Raw genomic sequence first — 10,089 nt, forward strand, 5'->3', positions numbered from 1 at the left:
TCGCGGAAGCAAAACCGTGACTCTCGCGAAAGAAAAAAAAAACAGAAAACGCGTTTTTTTCCCGTTTCCGAAAGGCACGGCCGTGACTCTCGCTAAAGCACAACCGTGCCTCTCGCGGAAGAAAAACTGTAACTTTCGCGAAAGGAAAATAAAAGAAAACACGTTTTTTTCGTGCAATTTTTTTTTTGAAATTTTTTTGATCGAAAAGCTAAGAAAGACTGGGGCAAAACCAAAACGTCAAAAAACCCGAAAAAATCCGTTTAAAAAGCCAAAAACGCATGCGTAAAAATAAAAAAAATCCGAAGGGAGCGTCCAGAGCGCGACATGTGGCGAATGGCTGAGAGCGCGCCAAGTGGCGCTGATCGTTGCGAGGCTCCCGAAGGAGCGCTTGTTAACTAGTTGCTCCCCATAGAAAAGACAACCCATAACCCAGCTAAAGCCCACGACAAGGGAACTAAAAATCCAACACAACCCAGCAGGTTCTCACGAGCGTGGCTGTGCGGGGGATTGACAACGAAGCCACACGACAAAGAGAGCGACACGAATCTTGGCGTTTTACATCGTGTAATTGAGCAGTTAGATGTGGCATATGTAATTCTCATCTAGATGTGATTTAGCAAAACTATTTTTGCAATGAACATGGACACATTTTTTAGGAAGTGTGTGCCACTGAATATGCTTAGGATGGTAGAAGGGTTAGAATACAAAAGCACATCACAAGTTCAACGCTAGCAACTAAAATGCAAAATTTATGGTAGAGGTTTTTGATTGGTGGTGTTGACATTTCTACTACTCCATTCAAGCCCATCTTCTAGAGAACCAGGTTGGCAGGGAAGGTGAGAAAGGTGACAAAGTTTGATGGTCAAATATTGGTTGCTTTATATTTGGCATTTTGTGCAAAAGGTGGCATTTATGGTTTATGAAAAAAGAATATACCATGGAACAAATATTTTAGTTGATTTTATCAAGGTATAGATGGAGTAATCTCTCTGATTTTTGTGGCCTTTTTCATAGCAACAGATAGGGTAGTTGCTTCGTAATATGGCAAAACAGGATAATTGCCAAATGGTGAAAGGAGTGGCTTTTCACCAAAGGAGTAAGTGTCAACCTCTTGAATGCTTGTTGGTATAAGTTCTTGAATTAAGTAGGCGGGGTTAGTGACCAACTGACCAACAACAAGCCAAGAATTTAAGGGGAGCATCCAAAAACATGTGGAGCTAAAAATATGGTGGAGTGAGTAGACAAGGATGATCCACTATTCAATTTAACCCGATATTTTTACTAGAGGTCAAGTATAGTAGTAGAAATATCTCCACAAATTTTCATGAATTTCTCAGCTCAAATGTGCAGGAAAGGTAATTACTTTTAATTAAAAAATATTGCATTGGAGATAGCATCTTTTTTTGCAAATCTAGATTTTATATGCATTGAATAACTACTGTGATTCTTTTTGTATAATCTTGCAAGCAAAGTAGATGAGGGTTCCTTTGTAAAGCCAAGGCTAGGGTTTAATATTTCAATAAATTAGAATAGGATTGTTGGATGGCTATGATCAAGGTAGGCGAGACCAAGGACATTCGGATGGAATGAGAATATTTCCTATGATGAAAACGTAAAGATGCCATGTTCGATATTGTCATCCATCTTAACCAAGAACAAAATAAATTCAACAAAAAAATATGAAGGGAAAACAGGACAAAAATCGCAAACCTGATTACACAGCTTCTCGTCTTCTACGGAGGTCAGAAGGTTTCCATTTTGGTTCTAGCCTCTCTTTCTAGCTGCATGGATTCCATACCTGTTGTAGTGTTCCTTGCCGGTGTGCAGGCATCATTGATCAGGGCTCCATACCTGTTGGTGGGCCATGCAGTACGGGGTTTTGCTTGGTTTTCCCTTAATTAACCAACTGGTGTTAGCTTATTAACCGGTCAATTCTACTCCCTCTTGATGAATAGGAAAAGCCTCTACCAGTTGCTCAGAAAAAACGCATGGCTCCGTACGCGACCACCCGCCACCGGCTCTGATGATATCAAAGCAATGCATTATCCCCTGCTGCGACGAGCGCGTGATCATGAGGTTTCCCGGTCACCCTCTCAAGCTGCCACTCTAGTCCAGTTTGAATTGTTAGGGAGTAGTAACGATTTTCTTTAGGCGTACCTAGAGCAGCGTTTAAGTCTATGAGACTTGTTGGCCTGCTCTCGTCAAACCATCAGTACTAGTCAAGGTCCCTGAAAAGGGCTGTTCACATTGCCGTCTCTGTTGATTAGTCTCGAATCCGGACTTTGCCACTTTGATAATCTTCAAATCCTTCGAGATGCCCATGACGTCGAGCTCTATATACAGAGCCCCGAAATAACACAAGCCATACCAGGCTACCACACACATGTCAAGCTCATGACTTATCAGTCAAATATTGTCATTAGTGCTGCAGCAAGCAAACTCACAATCACATGCCGCGAATTTTCCCCTGTCATCCTCTCAGTGTGGAGCGTAGACTCCAATCTGGCCCCGTAGTGACGAATATTCTTTAAGCGTGCAGCACTGTCGTTGGAGACTTGTCGTCTGGCCATATGTGCTATATATAGGTCTATGTCAATTGCCAACCTTGATGTATTTATCTATACCATAGACTTTTGAGTCTGCTCTGCTCTCCTGTGCTATATATGGTCTATGTCGACCTTGATGTTTTTATCCTTAATTATCAACTAGTTCCATTAGTTCTAGACTTTGCCATCTTTCATCTATATCTGTGCCTGCCGGCGCAAGCAGATGATCCCCATCTTCTTCCTCCTAATCTTGAGTTCATTCTGCAGCGCGGATGACCAGCTCACACAAGCCAAGCCACTCACCCATGGCGAGATGCTCATTTCCGAGAGCGGGGACTTTGCTCTGGGCTTCTTCTCCCCGACAAGCTCCAACAAGAGTTTTTACCTTGGCATATGGTACCACAGCCTCCCCGGGCCACAGACCGTCGTGTGGATCGCCAACCGAGACAGCCTAATCATCAACACCCTTCGTCCATGATGCTCAAGGTAACTAACAATTCTCGCATGGTATTATCAGACTCCGAAGGCCGTATTATTTGGATGGCAGGAAGCAATGTCACTTCTGGGGCGCCAGGAGCTTATGCAGTACTACTCAACTTAGGGAACTTTGTCCTCCGGTCTTCGGGCGACCAGGACATATGGTTGAGCTTCGATCATCCGACCGACACCGTCCTTCCAAACATGAGATTTTTGGTGAGCTATAAGGCACAAATCGTCACACGTCTTGTTGCTTGGAAGGGCCCCGATGAACCATCTTCTGGGGACTTCTCATGCAGCGGCGACCCAAGATCCCCAGACCTTCAGTTGGTAACGTTGAACAAGGCTAGGCTATATTGTCGTATCATTGTGTGGGACGGTGTGTCGGTGTCCGGCCGCACACTTCTAACCAACACTAGCTCCACATTGTACCAAACAGTTGTCAACTCTGGAGACGAGTTCAGTTACACGTTCGCCGTCTCCAACAACTCACCGTTCATGCACATCATGCTTGACTACACTGGCAAGTTGAAGGCTCTAGGCTGGGACGATCACTCCATGTCATGGACAGTCATCAATGAGCACCCCAATAGTGCTTGCGATCTCTACGCCTCTTGTGGCCCATTTGGCTATTGTGACTTCACCAAGGCCATTCCAACATGTCAGTGCTTTGATGGGTTTGAGCCCGTCGACAGTACTAACTCTTTTAAAGGATGTCAGAGAAAAGAAGCGCTGAATGCAGCAAGAAAAGTCATTTCGCGTCTTTTCCTCGAATGAAGGTTCCTGACATGTTCTTGCATATACGCAACAGAAAGTTGGATGACTGTGCAGCTGAGTGCATCAACAATTGCTCGTGTACAGCGTATGCTTATGCCAACTTGAGTAGCGGAGGTGCTATGGCTGACCCGTCAAGGTGCTTAGTTTGGTCAGGGGAGCTTATTGATGCTCAGAAGAGAACCGTTGGCGAGAACCTGTACCTCCGACTTTTTTTTGGTTCGGAACCACCAGCACACGAGTCTCCTCGTGCTCGGGGTGTGCCCTCCGACTTGCCAATCCTGGTATTCGGTGTTCCATGCCCTCTTGTTTTTACCTAGTCAGTAATGATTTTAACTCTATTGTTAGTATCTATCAATACATATTTAACCAAAAAAGATTGTAGTACTATAAAAATAATTTCAAAAAATATCTAACCATACCATTTTCAAGATATCCAATCTAAATATATCAAGCAGTATCAGTAGTCAAAGTTTTAGAAGTTCCTTATCAAGAACATCACGTTGTTTAGAAACTGGAAGGAATACATATGGAAGGTCCTCTTGTTTAAATAAACACGGCATTCCTTTTAATATCATTTTACAATTGCTAGGTTGTTCAATTACTTCTGGCCTTCACTTTCAAATTCATTGACAATTCTTTCCAGATTCCATGTCTTAACTTTCCCATACGGCCATAGCTAGTTGCTATTTTTTCTCTTGAATTGACAATAGTGTCCAATGCATATTTGCAAGATCAACTACCATTTTTTAAGATGGTCAAATCTTTGATTTACCACTGGCCCTGGTAGTTCAGGTTAAGAAATAACAATAGTCCAGGTGCCTAATTAGCTTCACAAAATCCGTCATGGTACTTATGGAAGTTAATTCTGAATTTCTGATTGGTCGTATTTCTGCGGTCGACAAGGAAATCGGTCCAGTAAAGATTGTACTCCCCATTATATCATGTCTGCTACTACTAGCATGCATAGTCTTCATCTGGATATACAAATATAGAGGTAAAGTAACAAATATCGACTTCTTTTTGACATATTACATTAGTGCAAGAGTAAGTGGATGTCCTAATTAACAGGCAAATGGGGAAAGAAGAAATACCAGAAGAAACTGATGCTAGGATACATTAGCACATCCAACTCACTAGAAGGCAAAAATACAGAATTTCCATGTTTTATCTATGAAGACATACTTTCAGGAACAAATTTTTTTGCGGATTCCAATTTGCTTGGACGTGGAGGTTTTGGCAAAGTTTACAAGGTAACATGATGGGTTAGTCTTGTCATTGGTGGTACAGAGGAAACGATTTTAGAGTTGAAAATTATCTCATGGGCTCAATTGAAAAACACATCTCTTCATGTAAAAATGTTACACATAGGTGCGAAAATGTTAATTTCCATTTTTGGCTCCATTGAAAAAGTTCGATCATGTAGGGCACAATGGGATATTTACGATGAGATCCTTCTATACGGATCTGGTTAATTCTGGCCCCATCTCAAGGTCACTTCATATATGGAAGGTTAAGGTTCCTTTGCGGATTAAAATTTTTATGTGGTTTGTCCACAAGCAAGTAATACTCACAAATGACAACTTACTTAAGAGGCGATGGGTAGGCAACTCGCGGTGTTGTTTTTATGCTCAGGATGAGACAATACAACATTTATTCATTGAATGCCCACTTGCCAACTTACTTTGGAGAACGATTCATATAGCTTTTAATATCAATCCTCCAGCAGATATTGCGTCTTTGTTTGGGACGTGGTTAACTGGGGTTGAACAGATCACGGCAGCTCGTATTCAGATTGAAATATGTGCGTTACTATGGGCTATATGGAACTGCAGAAATGATATGATTTTTAATAGACAACACAACTTAACTTTTTTGCAGGTTATCTTCAGAGCTATAGCTTGGATCCGTACGTGGTCCTTACTCACTCCTATGGACTCCAGGGAGCCTTTGCTTACTGGGTGCAACCGATGAGAGATGGTGGCTCAGGTTATATTCAACCGGTTCGGATGGCGTTCGCATACAGGATAGGAGTCTAGAGAGCTTGTCCTTATTATCACCGTCCGCTTGTATTTTTCAGTTTTACGTGCTATGTTTTGCTTCGTTTGCGAGCTATAATACCTTTATGATGATACTTTCTGAATTTTTAATAAAAGGGCCGCATACATCATCATGATGCAGAGGCCGGGGGTATACCTCCATTTCCAAAAAATGTAGGGCACAGTGGAAGGTGGAAAAGAAGTTGCTGTCAAAAAGCTTAGTAAGAGTTCTGGGCAAGGTATAGTGGAGTTCAAAAATGAAGTAGTTCTCATTCCAAAACTGCAGCACAAGAATCTAGTCAAACTTCTCGGCTGCTGCATTCATGAAGATGAGACGTTATTGGTCGACGAGTACATAACTAACAAAAGTTGGATGCCTTTCTTTTTGGTATGTGCTAGTTTGTTGATTACATACAGTTTTTTACATGAACCAAAATGGTATTCATGATGACTTGTTTCCTTTCATTTTGACCATGAAAGATCATGCACGAAAACATGTGCTCGATTGGTTGACACGGTTTAAAATAATTAAAGGAATAGCAAGAGGCCTTCTTTATCTTCATCAAGATTCAAGATTAACGATAATTCACAGAGATCTCAAAGCGAGCAACATTTTGTTGGATACAGAAATGATTCCTAAAATTTCATATTTTGGTATGGCAAGAATCTTTGGTGCAAACCAGAATCATGCTAACACAACCCGGGTCGTCGGAACATAGTAAGTAACTGGTATACTAATGAACTCTTAGCGCCCTATTTTAATATGGTTTAGTATAGCGTGTTTTGTACATTCCTTGCTGACTTGTCGAATGTTTTAAACAGTGGTTACATGTCCCCAGAATATGCCATGGGAGGTACATTTTCTGTGAAATCGGACACTTATAGCTTTGGGGTCCTTCTCTTGGAGATTGTTACACTAGTAGAAAAAGGGGCTTTCGTTCGGGCCTGGCCAGCCCATTAGTCCCGGTTCTTCCACGAACCGGGACCAATGGATGCATTTGTCCCGGTTCGTGAGCCCAGGGGGCCAGCCGGGGCCTCGTGGGCATTGTTCCCGGTTTGTATGGACTCATTTGTCCCGGTTCCAGGCACGAACCGGGACCAATGGGCCTTGCTCCTGGCCCACAAACATTGGTCCCGGTTCTTGGCTCGAACTGGGACAGAAGGCTGGGCTTTAGTCCCGGTTCCAGCCATGAACCGGGACAAATGAGTTGCCTATATATACCCCGTTGCCGCACCAGAGCACTCCACAGTGCTTTGTTTTTTCTGGCCGGCGACGAGAGGGCATTTGGGTGCTCTAGCTCACCTCCTATGCACACGAGGTGTTCGATGAAATGCCCAAGCCATGCTAGTTAAGCTTTCTCCTCTCGAAGCTCGACCTCCAAGCTCCATTTTCCCCGAGATTTGTTTAGGTTTAGCAGTCCGTCACGTCCCGTCCCTGTCTTCACCGCCGTCGATCGCCCGCGCCGATCTCGTCGCCTGCACCACTGTGGTGAGCCTCTTATCTTCTTCTGAAGGAAAAAAAATTCTTACTTTAGATAGATACTTGTCTAATTTTCTTACTTTTATTATTGCTTGTTATTATATAGTGCGATGGTTTTGGTATCCGCCCCCGTTGGCCCTCGTCCTGGCTATGATTCGGATGTGGTATATATTATCTTTTATAACTATTTGGTTCTTTTATTGTTTATGACAATTATTCCCATCAAGTTGACATAGATTTTATTTATGTAGGAGGTAGTTGAACCGGAAATTCCAACCGACCCTATTGTCGAGAGGTTAAATTTAGTTGAAGAAGAAAACAATTACTTGAAGGAAAAAATAAAAAAAATGAGGAGGAGACAATGATATTGGAGTTGCATGTTGCGGATGTCGTCGATGATCACAAGATCAAGATAGATGCAATGCGGTTGAAGATGAGAAAGATTAGAAAATATGCCATTCATACCGAGGCTTGGTATCATTATGCCGTTGGATCAATTTTTACCTTGGTTGTGATTATGATCACATTTATTGTTGCACTGAAAGGTTTCACATAGTTTCAATGTATGGTTTAACTAGATGCTCTAGAGAGCTATATGTTGTTCAATGAGAACTATATATGTACTTTGTTTTTAATGTGATGATGAACTTCTATTAATTTGGTCACTTATCTATCCATGAGAGCTATATGTACTAAATTGATGATGTGACTTTGAATGGTGCATTTTATACATGAAGTGCATCTAGTTTTTGCCGTAAGCCTCACTACTTTCTTACACATGCTATGTGGGTGAAATGATGATACCATGCCAACTTTCAACCTTTTCAGAGTTCATTTGTAGTGCTTTTCAATTTAAGGGTCTTATAGCTCAAAATAATCAGTAAATGCATGAAAAATAACAAATGAAGTCAGAAAGGGTTGAAAATTATGATGTGGTTTTGAATGGTGCATTTTGAACACAGAAAAAGTATGGAGTTCAAATAAGTTCAAAAAAATGAAATCCCTTTGTAACAGACGAGTTTCCGTATGAAATCCTGATACTTCAAAAGAGATTGTACATTTTGTACACGAAGTGCATCCAGTTTTTGCCGTAAGCCTCTCTACTTTCTTGCACATGCTATGTGGGTGAAATGATGATACCATGCCAAGTTTCAACCTTTTCAGTGTTCATTTGTAGTGCTTTTCAATTTCAGGGTCTTATAGCTCAAAATAATCAGTAAATGCATGAAAAATAACAAATGAAGTTAGAAATGATTGAAAATTGATGATGTGGCTTTGAATGGTGCATTTTGAACACAAAGAAAGTATGGAGTTCAAATAAGTTTAAAAAATGAAATCCCTTTGTAACAGACGAGTTTCCGTATGAAACCCTGATACTTCGAAAGAGATTGTCCGTTTTGTATACGAAGTGCATCCAGTTTTTGCCGTAAGCCTCTCTACTTTCTTGCACATGCTATGTGGGTGAAATGATGATACCATGCCAACTTTCTACCTTTTCAGAGTTTATTTGTAGTGCTTTTCAATTTCAGGGTCTTATAGCTCAAAATAATCAGTAAATGCATGAAAAGTAACAAATGAAGTCAGAAAGGGTTAAAAATTGATGATGTGGCTTTGAATGGTGCATTTTGAACACAGAAAAAGTATGGGTTCAAATAAGTTCAAAAAATGAAATCCCTTCGTAACAAACGAGTTTCCGTGAAACCGTGATACTTCGAAAGAGAGTGTGCATTTTGTACATGAAGTGCATCTAGTTTTTGCCGCAAGCCTCTCTACTTTCTTGCACATGCTATGTGGGTGAAATGATGATACCATGCCAAGTTTCAATCTTTTCAGAGTTCATTTGTAGTGCTTTTCAATTTCAGGGCCTTATATCTCAAAATAATCAGTAAATGCATGAAAAATAACGAATTTCAGGGTCTTTCAGTAAAAAGAATTATCATAAAATAAAATAAATAAGTAATTTGAAACAAAATAATATAAGCTTTAATAGAATATATAAGTAGAAACAAAATAAAATAAAATAAAATTTAATAACATAAATAAACTTTATGAAACTAAAAATATCAAAGTCTTTTCTGTTCAAAACATTATAAGCAACCTCTGAAATTTATGAAACTAAAATTATATAAAATTGATGCAACTAAAATTATCAAAGTATTTTATGTTCAAAATCATTAAAAGCAAAAAAGAATTTTCATAAAGAACTTTTTTTGTTAGAAACTTTAATAGCAAAAATATTATCATAAAATAAAAAAAATAAGTAATTAGAAACAAAATAAAATAAAATAAATAAGCATTTTGTTGTAAGTAGAAACAAAACAAAAAAATAAAAAAATAAAAAATAAAAAATTTGCCAGCTACTAGGCCACCACAGCCTGAATACGACTATAAACCCATCAATGGGCCAGGATTCAGGCCCGCAGAAGGCCCAGTAGGCCCATCAGGCACAACAGTCACAATTAGGTCCGTAAGCCTGCAATGCAGAGAGCTCGAGAGGGGTGCAACAGTGGGGCTTATAAACCACTGCGCGCCCCTCTCGACTAGCGATGTGGGACTAAACTCCCACCACCACCCGACTATGCAAGGCCTTTGGTCCCGGTTTGTGGCACAAACCGGGACTAAAGGGGTGCATTGGTTCCGATTCGTGGCACCAACCGGAACTAATGCACCCCCTTTAGTCCCAGTTGGTGCCACCAACCGGGACCAATGGCCGGTTGGTGCCACCAACCGGGACCAAAGGCCACCGCTTCCCGCCCTTTGGGCTGTTGAAAAG

At 40.8% G+C, this 10,089-nt stretch overlaps 1 pseudogene; it reads left to right on the top strand.

Annotated features, from left to right (window-relative positions):
• The first annotated feature begins 2,769 nt into the window (after positions 1-2,769).
• Positions 2,770-10,089, top strand: part of LOC119358318 — a 76,884-nt pseudogene continuing 69,564 nt past the window's right edge.

The sequence above is a fragment of the Triticum dicoccoides genome, chromosome 2A (assembly GCF_002162155.2).
Source record: "Triticum dicoccoides isolate Atlit2015 ecotype Zavitan chromosome 2A, WEW_v2.0, whole genome shotgun sequence".
NCBI classification, from domain to species: Eukaryota; Viridiplantae; Streptophyta; class Magnoliopsida; order Poales; family Poaceae; genus Triticum; species Triticum dicoccoides.